The sequence below is a fragment of the Mandrillus leucophaeus genome, unplaced genomic scaffold (assembly GCF_000951045.1).
Source record: "Mandrillus leucophaeus isolate KB7577 unplaced genomic scaffold, Mleu.le_1.0 Scaffold1345, whole genome shotgun sequence".
Lineage (NCBI taxonomy): Eukaryota > Metazoa > Chordata > Mammalia > Primates > Cercopithecidae > Mandrillus > Mandrillus leucophaeus.
Genome location: NW_012101305.1, coordinates 893,288 through 904,530, shown reverse-complemented (window position 1 = coordinate 904,530; position 11,243 = coordinate 893,288).

Here is an 11,243-nt window from a genome sequence, read left to right as displayed (position 1 = left end):
GGGCCTGTGGCCCCTTTGTTTTGGCCAATTTCTCCCATTTGGAAAGGGCGTATTTACCCAATGCCTGTACCTCCATCATGTCTAGGAAGTAACTAACTTGCTTTTGATTTTACAGGCTCATAGGCAGAAGGGACTTGCTTTGTCTCACATGGGACTTTGGACTTGGACTTTTGAGTTAATGGTGGAATGAGTTAAGACTTTGGGGGACTGTTGGGAAAGCATGATTGTGTTTTGAAATGTGAGGACATGAGATTTGGGAGGCGCTAGGGGTGGAATGATATGGTTTGGCTGTGTCCCCACTCAAATCTCATCTTGAATTGTAGTTCTCATAATCCCCATGTGTTGTGGGAGGGACCTGGTAGGAGGTAATCGAATCATGGGGGCAGTTACCTCCATGCTGTTCTTGTGATAGTGAGTGAGTTCTCATGAGATCTGATGGTTTTTTAAGGGACTTTCCCCACCTTTGCTCTGCACTTCTCCTTGCTGCCATCATGTGAAGAAGGACGTGTTAACTTCCCTTTCCAACACGATTGTAAGTTTCCTGAGACCCACCTAGCCTGTGGAACTATGAGTCAATTAAACCTCTCTCCTTTATAAATTACCAGTCTTGGGTATTTCTTCATAGCAGCATGAAAACAGACTAACACACAGGGCAACAAATTTATAACATATACCATGTCATGCTTAAAAAATAATAATTAGATACATATTGATATCTCTAGAGACACATGTGCAACTCTCTCTGAGGTTAATGAGAACTGTATTTTAAAAACTAAAGCTATAATTTGGCCTAATTTCTCAGGATAGCATAAAAATCACAGAGAAAAATTTCTCACCTAAAACTCTCGGTATTGTCAATATGACAAATCTCAGTATGTAAACATGCATGTGTTGAACATACTATGTCAACAGATAAATGTTACTTGGGAGGAGAAATCTATTACTACCCATTCATGAAGCTTTCTGTGTCCCAAAGGCAGGGTGAACTGGAGTTTAATAAGAGAAGGAAATAAATGAGTACAGAGACATTTTGTTAAGCATACATTTCACCCTTTAAATTGGGCTAGTGTGTAGAATCACAACTCCCTAGTTCTGAGTCTTAGGCTTAGGAAGCAAATAATCTCATCACCTCCCAGTGGAAAGTCAAAGGTAGAAATTCCTTGCCATGTACACAGCCTGAGATCCAAATCCTTATATTGTTCACCCTGAATAAGAGCAAACCAACTTCTCTCTTCTTTTCTTCCTTCCATTTTTCTTTCTTTGTTTTTTTCATGTGGGCTTCATCACCATCTTTCCTTACAATTGTAATTCCAATTCCTACACATCAGTTAAATAAGTTGTCATCTATGACAGTGCAGAAAGGGAGATGCAGGAATACCAGAATCAACTTCACTTGGGACCTTTAAGAAATACATATTGTCAGGCTTCACTCCAGACCTACTAAATCAAATCTCTGAGGTGAGGCTCAGGAATATGCATGTTTATTAGTTCTCCAGATGAGAACCAGCAGTCTATAAGACATTTGGGGCTCTCTGGTGAAAATCTTTTCCTGAATAACATTGGGAGAAAATTTTCCGGTGAGTCTCTTGCATTTTTGTACATCTTGTGAGCAGAGGCACTGATTGGCCTTTGTTCTGGATTATTTTCTAAGGTATGTATATGCCAAATGGTCTTGGAAGATAGAGATTCAAAGCCTCTTGAGAGGAAGGCATATATGCTTACTGTCCAGTATAATAACTTCACCCAATAGGGCAAAGGGCAGGCATGCTAACTGCCTACTATAGAAGATTCAGATTCCCTAAGCTCGTGGTTTCTTAGCTGTGATGCACACCCACTGAAGGTGCAGTATCCACTGGGGCCCCACTTGGTCACCCTAAGGGACATGTGGGGTAAGTGAAAATTGACACAAACATGGTACTCACGCTGCTGACTGTCCTGAGAGTAACAGTCATTTGTCTCTGATCCAGGAGTCTCCTGTTCTCTGCCAGCATCTGTGAAACTATGGCAGGCTAGTTTGTCAGCTTGTAAGCAGGATAAGAGTTCAGACTCTTCACAGTTCTTGATAAATAGTTCTTCACTGACCTGAGTGGTACAAGGCATTTTTTTTTGTTTTGGAAACCTATTGCTTTAGGTTAGGATATTCAATCTCCAGAAGTTCTCTGTTGAAATATACCAGCTGGGAAGTATGGCCTTAGCCATCTGTCTTACTTAATTTTATCAGATGAACTAGCAGGTCTTGAGAAAATGAAACACGATTTGAAAGAGTTGAGAAGCTTACATGTCTTGAACAGATGTGTGAAGGAGATGGTTAGCCTCAAAGAGATGGCCTAGAGTGGGAAAGGCCCAGAAGATACAGTTTTGTGCTCCGAAATTTTGCCTGGAGCCTGCTCTGCCAGTATCCATCTCAGCTGGACATACAATGCACAGTGATTTCCTGTAATTCCCTTCCTCATTCACAGTGAATCAAGGGCATCTGCTGGCAACACTGTGGATTCTGTTGTTTGCAAACAGCAAGTAAACATCATCCATTGTCTGAGCTTTTTGGAATGGAAGTTGTTATAACATAGGCAAAAGAAGGTTTACCATGCAGTGAGAGAAGTAGAAGAAAAACGAGCTAATAAAACTGAGAAAAGAACAATAGGGGAATTTCTGCCATTGCCAACTTGTGCTGAAGCAAAGTTGGACCAAATCCATTCTTGGGAATTCCCTCATTTTGTTTGACAAATCCACATATTAAGTGATACACAGGTGATACACAAATATTTATTTTAAAGCACAAATCAGATACTTAAGTTTAGAAGTACAATCTCAATGACAGAGAATGGAGCTTCAAGTTCATTGCACATTTTAACTTACTGAAGATTCACAATTAAATATAAAGACCAAAATCTTTGCATCCTAAATTGGGATATATGGTTTGAAAAATACATGCCTACTTATATAATTATTGGAAATATAAAATTGAGATAGTCCTGGGAAAGCCAGAATGGTTACTATACAGTTAAATTATACATACTTTAACAATGTTAACAGCATTAGATAAAATGTATTTAGTATTAAAATACAGAACACAATTTATCTGTTGATTCAAATACCTCAGGGTCATAAGAACACCAATTAAAATTTTTTTGGAATCTTAAGCTCTTTTACTTTATATCAATTCAGGATAAATGTTTCTTCATACTTGCTGTCTGAATGATTCTCTGAGAAATGATAAAGATTTTCATTGGAAAGCTTTCTACCACATTTAAGGGGTTAGTCTCACATTCTTATTTCTGATTAGGAGTCTGTAGCACATGGATTTCCAAGGTAACCTGTATAATAATAGTAGTGATAATAATAATAGTAAAAATAATACAGGATTGATTGTCAGTGAGAATAGAGATGAAAGTATCCTGTCTACATATTCTCTCTCCATTTTGTCCACCTGTTGTCCAGCCCTACAGTAGTTACACTCACCAAACTTGGGCTTTTTGGGGGAAGTTATCAAGTAGCAAAATTCCTGACTTATTATAATTACCCTGGTGATAGTAAACATGGAAAACTTCAACAGGATCCTTCTGACTGAATTCATTCGGTCCACAGAGGACTCTACGGGAAGCCTAATAGCCCAGGAAAAAAGCTTCAGATATGTGTAAAGTTTAAAAGCAACACCTTTTATTATGTTTAAGGTTCATGAGTTTCTAAGGTTGGTATTCTGAACTTCAGAGGACTGTGGTATTTCAGAATAATGCTTAAATGTTTATGTATTTATATACACATCAATAAATTTATTCATTTGCCTAGTCAACAAATATTTATTAGATTCCTACTATGTGCAACACTTGATCGACATTAGAGACAAAAGGATTAATAAGACAAAAATTCCTGCTTCTTAGTAGCTCAAAAATTTGTCAGGAAAACAATTATATAAAGAAATTATTACTATACACAATGGTAAATGCTACAATAATAATATAGACAAAGTTCTGTGAAACTAAAGAGAGGATGATTAATTCAGCCTAGAGGTAGGATTCACAGAGGAAGTGACATCTGATGTCTGAAAAGGGAGCAATGTTCAGGATCATCCTACGAAGTGTAAATTACTCCTTCTTGTAGCAGCAGGAGTAAAAGTAGCAAGAATATCAAGAGTAGCTATTAGTTACAGGGCATTTACTAACTGCCAGGCAAAACGCTAAACAATGGATATGGATTATCTTCTCATATCTACCAACCAAAATACTAAATCTTGTTATTACCATTTTTCAGAGGAACAGACCAAAATTTTAGGAAGTGAAATAATCTGCCCAGGATTACAGAGATAGGAAACAGGACATTTTTGATGAATGAGTGAATGAAATCATACATATTAATAAATCTAGAATTGAATTATCTAACCATCAAATTATAATACCCTAAGAGAGATTATGTGAGTGGTATAACATTGTCTAAACAACTGTCATGCCATAAGCAATTTCAACTTTCCTTTGGAAGGAATCAGGAGCTCTTCATCCTGGTCTTCCTTCAGGAAAGTTACCATTTAGCATTATAAAGCATTCATTTCTACCCATTACACCAACTTCTCCTCACAAGGCCCTAATCTCTTGCATGGGATGAAGACACCTTCACTTACCTACATTGCTCAAATAAAAATAGGCTTTGTTCTCTTGGACCTGAATATCACTTTTCTACTTTTGAGAATAGGGTTTTGAATGTAAATAACCCCTCTTGGTTGCACATAGGCTAGTTCCATAAACATTATAAAATGGCCACTTCCTATTTCCTTACTTTGTAAATTTCATTCCTGGCAGTATTACATTTTTACAACTCATATTTCATTAAATGTTTGGTTATGTCCCATGTACCTCATTCAGTAGACATATGTTGAACTCTTAGATTGTCACGTCTATTGTAATTCTCTTTTGTTCTTTAAAATAACTTTCTGGGATGTGTATCTTGTTTACTGTGTGGGATACCTGAGCTTGGTCAGTTTGGCGTATGGTTCAAGGTCACATTTGTCCAAGGTCATAGAGTCAGCAGAGCAAATATGAGAATTCAACTACTTTGACACCATGTCTCTTGTTTGTTCCACAAGACCAGAGGGTTTCTTTATAAATGGATGAAACTATCCCTCCTGTGGCATGGTCAACATAAAACTGGAACACATTAAACAATTCAAGATAGGCAATATCTTACTGTGTCAAAAGGATTGGCTTAGCAAAGAAGTGTTATAGGGGTGAAGTGAATGTGGGATATAGTAATCTAGGATTGAATTTGACTAGGGGAGTGGAATGAGAGGAAAAGGGAGGCTTGCTTGACTGGAGGAAAAGCATCAGCAAATATGTTGAGTTGTGGCTAAGCATGTGATCTGGGGACAAATAAGAAATCTTCCTAATGTAAATCATTGGAATTATTTCATAGATAAGTTTTTCAATGCTTTTAGCATTGCCTTGAATAGTTTCTGGACTAAGATGGCATGCAAATAACCAAACAAAGCCTATAATGGAAACCTGAAGACCTTTAAAAAATCGTGTTAATGTGCAGAAAACCAGGATGTTGCTACTTGATTGACAGTTGACTATGTACATATAAAAACACAGAGTTATGGACTTAATGCAGGTTAAGCAAGGTGTATTTGATGGCATGTATACATCATAAAATATGATCTTACCTTGTTTTTAATTCTATCTTGGTGAAGCATATTAAATATTCCACTTGCAATCATTTTTCTCAGCAGTTCATCCATTGACATGCACACACACGCATGTGAGCAGATGTTTTCTAGTACCTTTGGCAGAAGAATTTAGTGCCTTGTACACATCACACCTGCCATGTCATGCTTATTGATTGAGCGATTCAGCTCACTGAAAGGTACTGGGTTAGATATTAATTTTAAAATGAAAGCCTTCACATCTGCTAATGCCTGCCAGTCTCTGGAGTGAATGTGCCATTGAAGCCAACGGAAGTGGGCAGAAGCAGCCTTCATGGGTAGGGCTGTCAAGTTATTTTGAGTCTACTGAATTACCTTTATTGTTGCCCCATACTTATAGGCAGACCTCTCCTTCCATTAAACTCCTTCACTCACAGTACTTCTGAAAATAGCTCTGGTGGTTTGGAACTGGTCTTCCTGGATTTTCACACAAATGGAATATTTGTGGTAGTTGAGTGATAAATGGTGAGATAATGGTGTTTTACAGGCAGTGAAATGACAAGGTCAGTTTTAATTAAGCTGAGATCAACCTCAGTCTGTATTGCACACTTCTGATTAGGTTATTTCAAATTAACATAAGTTTTTGGAGACTTCGCTGAAGTCAGTGGTGTTAAACACCAGCTGTGCTGGCAGAGAAGCGTGGGATATGAGAAGGAGATAGCATTCACATTGAAATTAGCACTTGGCACAATATAATTCTCTGATTGCAAACTATGTGGAGTTGCCTGTGCTAATTGGTTGATTTTATTTGAAGCAGATGTTGTTAGCTTTCCCACTAATGATCTGGAGAGAAATTCTTTTGAAAGACATGCCATGTTAGGATCTCTGCAGTATAATAAGCTAATTACAACTTTAAGTACTTGCAGTAATTAGCACAATGTGTATAAAGTGTTCCTGATCTTTTCACCCTGCCGCATTATTGTCAGGGCAGCTTGAAAAACAAAAAGGAATGCTAGCTGGATTGAGTCTCCCTGGTCTAGCCTCTTCGTTTCCCAGACTTCTGCACTAAAGAGATAATGAACTCGACTTAAATCCTTCTCTTTCAAGCATGCCAAAAAAGGTTTAGGACCAACCCCCACCCTACAACGCCCAAAAAATGGAGAGTGAAATTTGCCAAACTAAATGTTGCTTCAAACACATATGCCTTTAAGAGGCAGTGAAGTCTTCAAACATTAGCAAACCGAGACCGTTAGCATATTTATTTCATGTTCACTTATTTTATTGTTTACCAATTTGGTCCAGGGATCAAACCTATATTTTATTTGGGAACATTATACCATCACACTTCCAAGTTAAACCTCTAACTTTCCTGTATAGATACCTTCAAGTGTTTCTGTAAGCCTAAAATTCAGTCTCTCCATACTTTTAGACACCAAGTCGTTACAGATACATATTTTGCTTATGCTAATTATGAGAGTGAAGACATGGGAGTAGATGTGGCTCCCCACATCTTCCTATGTGAGAAAAATGGAGAAAAAAATGAATGGGGAAGAAAATAAGTGATAGAGACAAATTCTTTTTTATTATTATTATTATACTTTAAGTTCTAGGGTACATGTGCACAACGTGCAGGTTTGTTACATATGTATACATGTGCCATGTTGGTGTGCTGTACCCATTAACTCATCATTTACATTAGGTATATCTCCTAATGCTATCCTTCCCCTCTCCCCACTCCCCACAATAGGACCCTGTGTGTGATGTTCCCCTTCCTGTGTCCAAGTGATCTCATTGTTCAATTCCCACCTATGAGTGAGAACATGCGGTATTTGGTTTTCTGTTCTTGCGATAGTTTGCTGAGAATGATGGTTTCCAGCTGCATAGCAAGCAAAGTCCACAAAGGGTAAGTAAGTGCTATTGTAGAAGTGAATCTTGACAGTTGAGGCTGATGACTACAATTCTAGTACCTCTAAAAAGAGGCTAAACTGATCAGTAGAAAATAATTTAAAGTAAAATGTCACAATTTCAATAATTCTTTGTGACCTTTTAAAGGTAGTTTGAAATTTGGAATTTGAAGACCTAATATTCAAGACAGACATTTAAGAGTAAAAACGCAGTCATTCATAACAAAGTCTACTGGAACAGGTGAATGTATCGAGCTTTTATATTTTCTCATGACTTCTTTGGTTTCAAGATAGTTCTGGAAGAGGCAGAGACTGGACAAATTCTCTTTTTAAAGTACCTTAGAAGATGTGGGCTGGCTCATGCCCCTTGGCTCTGATTTCCAAAAGTAGGCAGCCTGATCTCATATTCTGAACTGCTTGCAGAAACATGGTAGAAAATTCTCTTATCTGCATCTCTTGTGCTGTTGTGTCTTTGGTTGTTCTGGAATGGAAAGCTGGGATTTCTGTGGTTGCTGGATTTATATGTATTTGTAGAATTTCTCGAGGTAAAAACGAGACTTCTGATAACTTCAACTGGTTATATCTTAAAGCGAGGAGGAGTCAAAAATATCACACTTATTTTAGAAAAGCAAAGATAGGGCTGATAGAGATTTGCCCTCTCAAATTATTAAAAGAAAGGAAGGTTGTAGGTTTGAGGGGGATCCCAATACTTGAAACATTCTTTGTAAATGAACACTTTATGGTTATGAAAATTTATTGATACAAGTAATGAAAATTAAGCAGAAAATACTTTGTGTTTTCTTACATCTACAGAGCTTCAAATGCTCAATGGAACTCAATAAGAAGAGTAATTATGTTCAAGCAAAACATTCAGAGATAGAGTTTAGACCTAGCGCTGACATTTTACGCCTGAGAACGTGTCTGCCATGTGTTAGGCATGTGATAAATGGTGAATGGATGAATGTGTTTTAGTTAAAAGTTAACGAATTCTCTGTCACTTCCATGAGGTTTGGTGTATTTCCACACCTCTGGAAGTATCATGAATGGAAACTACTCAAAGTGCCATATATCATTATTTGTCTAAACAGTCTCAAGAGGCTTATGGTGCTTTAGTATGAAAGATTAAAGGCACACACTGAACATTTGGAGTTTTGACATCTAGCATCCTTATTGATATAATTTAAAAGTTTTATTTGGATACAGAAAGGATTCACCCACCTGGTAATGGAGCATCTGTTACAGTAACATACACTTGTTTGACAGTAAACTAATAGATTTACATTGTTTTGTCAATAAGAATCCTTTGATGTTGTTTTTGTTTACTTAAACTCAAAGTTTCTATAACTTACTCTTAATATAATAACTTGGTCATAGAATTATAAACTAGATTCCTAATGGTATTTTTTTGCTCTCACTATAAATAGTCTGAACTTTCCTAAGTTTGAGAAAACTAGAAGTTGTCAAGCTATTGCTTGATGCTTGAGATATAATACTATATATGATGAATATTATATTAGATATTATGTTAGATATAAAAGTATGTATAACATATATATACCATGATATATTATGCTATACATTATCATATAAGTTTTTAATATTCATCTGTGTACATATCTGTCATCTTTCAAGAGAGGTCACTGTTGAAAAGACTATAACCAAATGATAACTTTTATAATCTTATTATGTTCTGATAACAGTTATTTGGAAAGAGTTAATAGCTAATCCATTATTTTTTTTCTCTATACTTTTTCTTGAAAAAATAGTCTGACATACAGAAAGACAAACTAACTTTTTAAACCTTTTAGCTTTCTACGGCTGAAAAATTTTCCTAAAGCGAAGGTCCCCAGCTTTCTGGGGAATCAGCAGATTGAGAGATGACCTTTTGTAATGCATCTGCCCACTGCCAGTCCTCTCTGTTCCAACACGGCACTCTTGTGTCCTGTCAGGGTCTGATGAAGCATGCAATCCCATGTGCCTTCTTCCTGAGATGCCAGCAGAAATAATATTTCTTTTACTTCCAAATGTGCAAAGTGAGGATAAGAGACCCTTCTTTGATTGTTGGAAAAAATTAAAAACTATAGATTTTTACATCAAAGAACTGGGGTTTGATCTTTAGAGCATATAGCAATTACATTTGAAAATCTCTTTTATATAAGATTAAAAAAATTCAATCTCATGCCTTCATTTTTGTATGCCATAGATTTCTGGACTAGGGGTAAATAATATCATTTTGAAGAACAGATCTTTTCTCCATTTTCCAATACATGTTTCTTTTACCATAAAAAGCTTGAAAAACAAACTCCCTGAGGTACCAGAAGCAGGAGCAAGCAGGGTGGTTTGGCTGCAGACCAGAGCAGCACAATGGGTTTCTGCTTCCTTTCTGTTCATCGCTTCCCCTGTCCCTCCAAAGCACACACAAAGCTCTGCATGACTCTCTGGTTTCAGGCTCCAGTTTGGCAATTTTTTCCACTGTGTGTTGGGAAGAAATTGAAATGCAAAATTATATCCTCTGAAGCAATCATATTGTTTTGGGAGCATAGAAAGAAGGAGAGATATAGGGATGAAGTTTTTTTCTTAGGAAGGGGATTGGGAGGCTGCTATGAGCCACAATACCCATTGTTTGCTGCTCTATGAACCTTTCAGATTTTTTTATAACTCTTACTTAATTTTGCAAAAGAGTATCTTAACCACTGAGAAAATTGTGCAGAGGAAGAAAATTTCTTCCTGATGAGGGATTATGCTCAGCAGAGATGCAGTAGTGTACTGTGTCGCTTGCTTCTGTTTGCTATTTTCTCTCCTCTGGGCACACCTCATTTCACATATACAACCAGTAAGTCATTGGGTTCAGAGTTTAGCAGACCCAGAAGTGCAGAAGGGGTGATTTCAGTTCTAGCCATGGCAGGTAATGGAGCTGGGAAAGAAGGCTTCAATATTGCTTCAAGAAAGTTGAAAATGACTAATGTGATGACTAACAGTAATATCTAAAACAAAAGTATAGCTCTGCACTACAGTAAGAATGAGTGACCTTGGCTTGGAGGAAGAGTCAAGAGGGCGGAGGAATATTTAGGAGAAACAAATAGACCTATAATGTTGGTATTTAAATGCAATTTACTCACTCGCTTCAGCAGATAAAATCTTAATATGTATGTCATCTGTGGGCAGAGCCTGAAGAATTATAAGTATTTGTTTAATTTGAAAAAGAACAGTTTTATTAAACACTACAGTCATCTAAGTAAAATTTTAAAATAAATCTCTTTATCTCTCATAAAGTATTTTGTGCCTACAGATTTATTTACTTATTTTATAGGGTTTATGTTTTAAAGCAGTTTTAGGTTCACAGCAAAATTGAGTGGAAGGCACAGAGGTTTTCCAATGACTCCTTGCCCCCACATGCAGACTCTCCCACTGTCAACACTCGCGACTGGAGTGGTACATTTGTTACAGCTGATGAAGCTATATTAATGCATCATTATCACCCAAAGCTCACAGTTTACATTGGGGTTCACTCTTGGGTTATACGTTTTATGGGTTTAGACAAATGCATGACATGTATCCACCATTATAGTATCACACCCAATATTTTCACTGCCCTAAACATCTTCTGTGCAGCAATGGTTGCCTCAACATCAACTATGCTTCTTCAAATGCTGGAGCCAAGGGAACTGTGTTCCTTAAGTCTGGATATGCTCCCACCCAAGTGCCTGCCC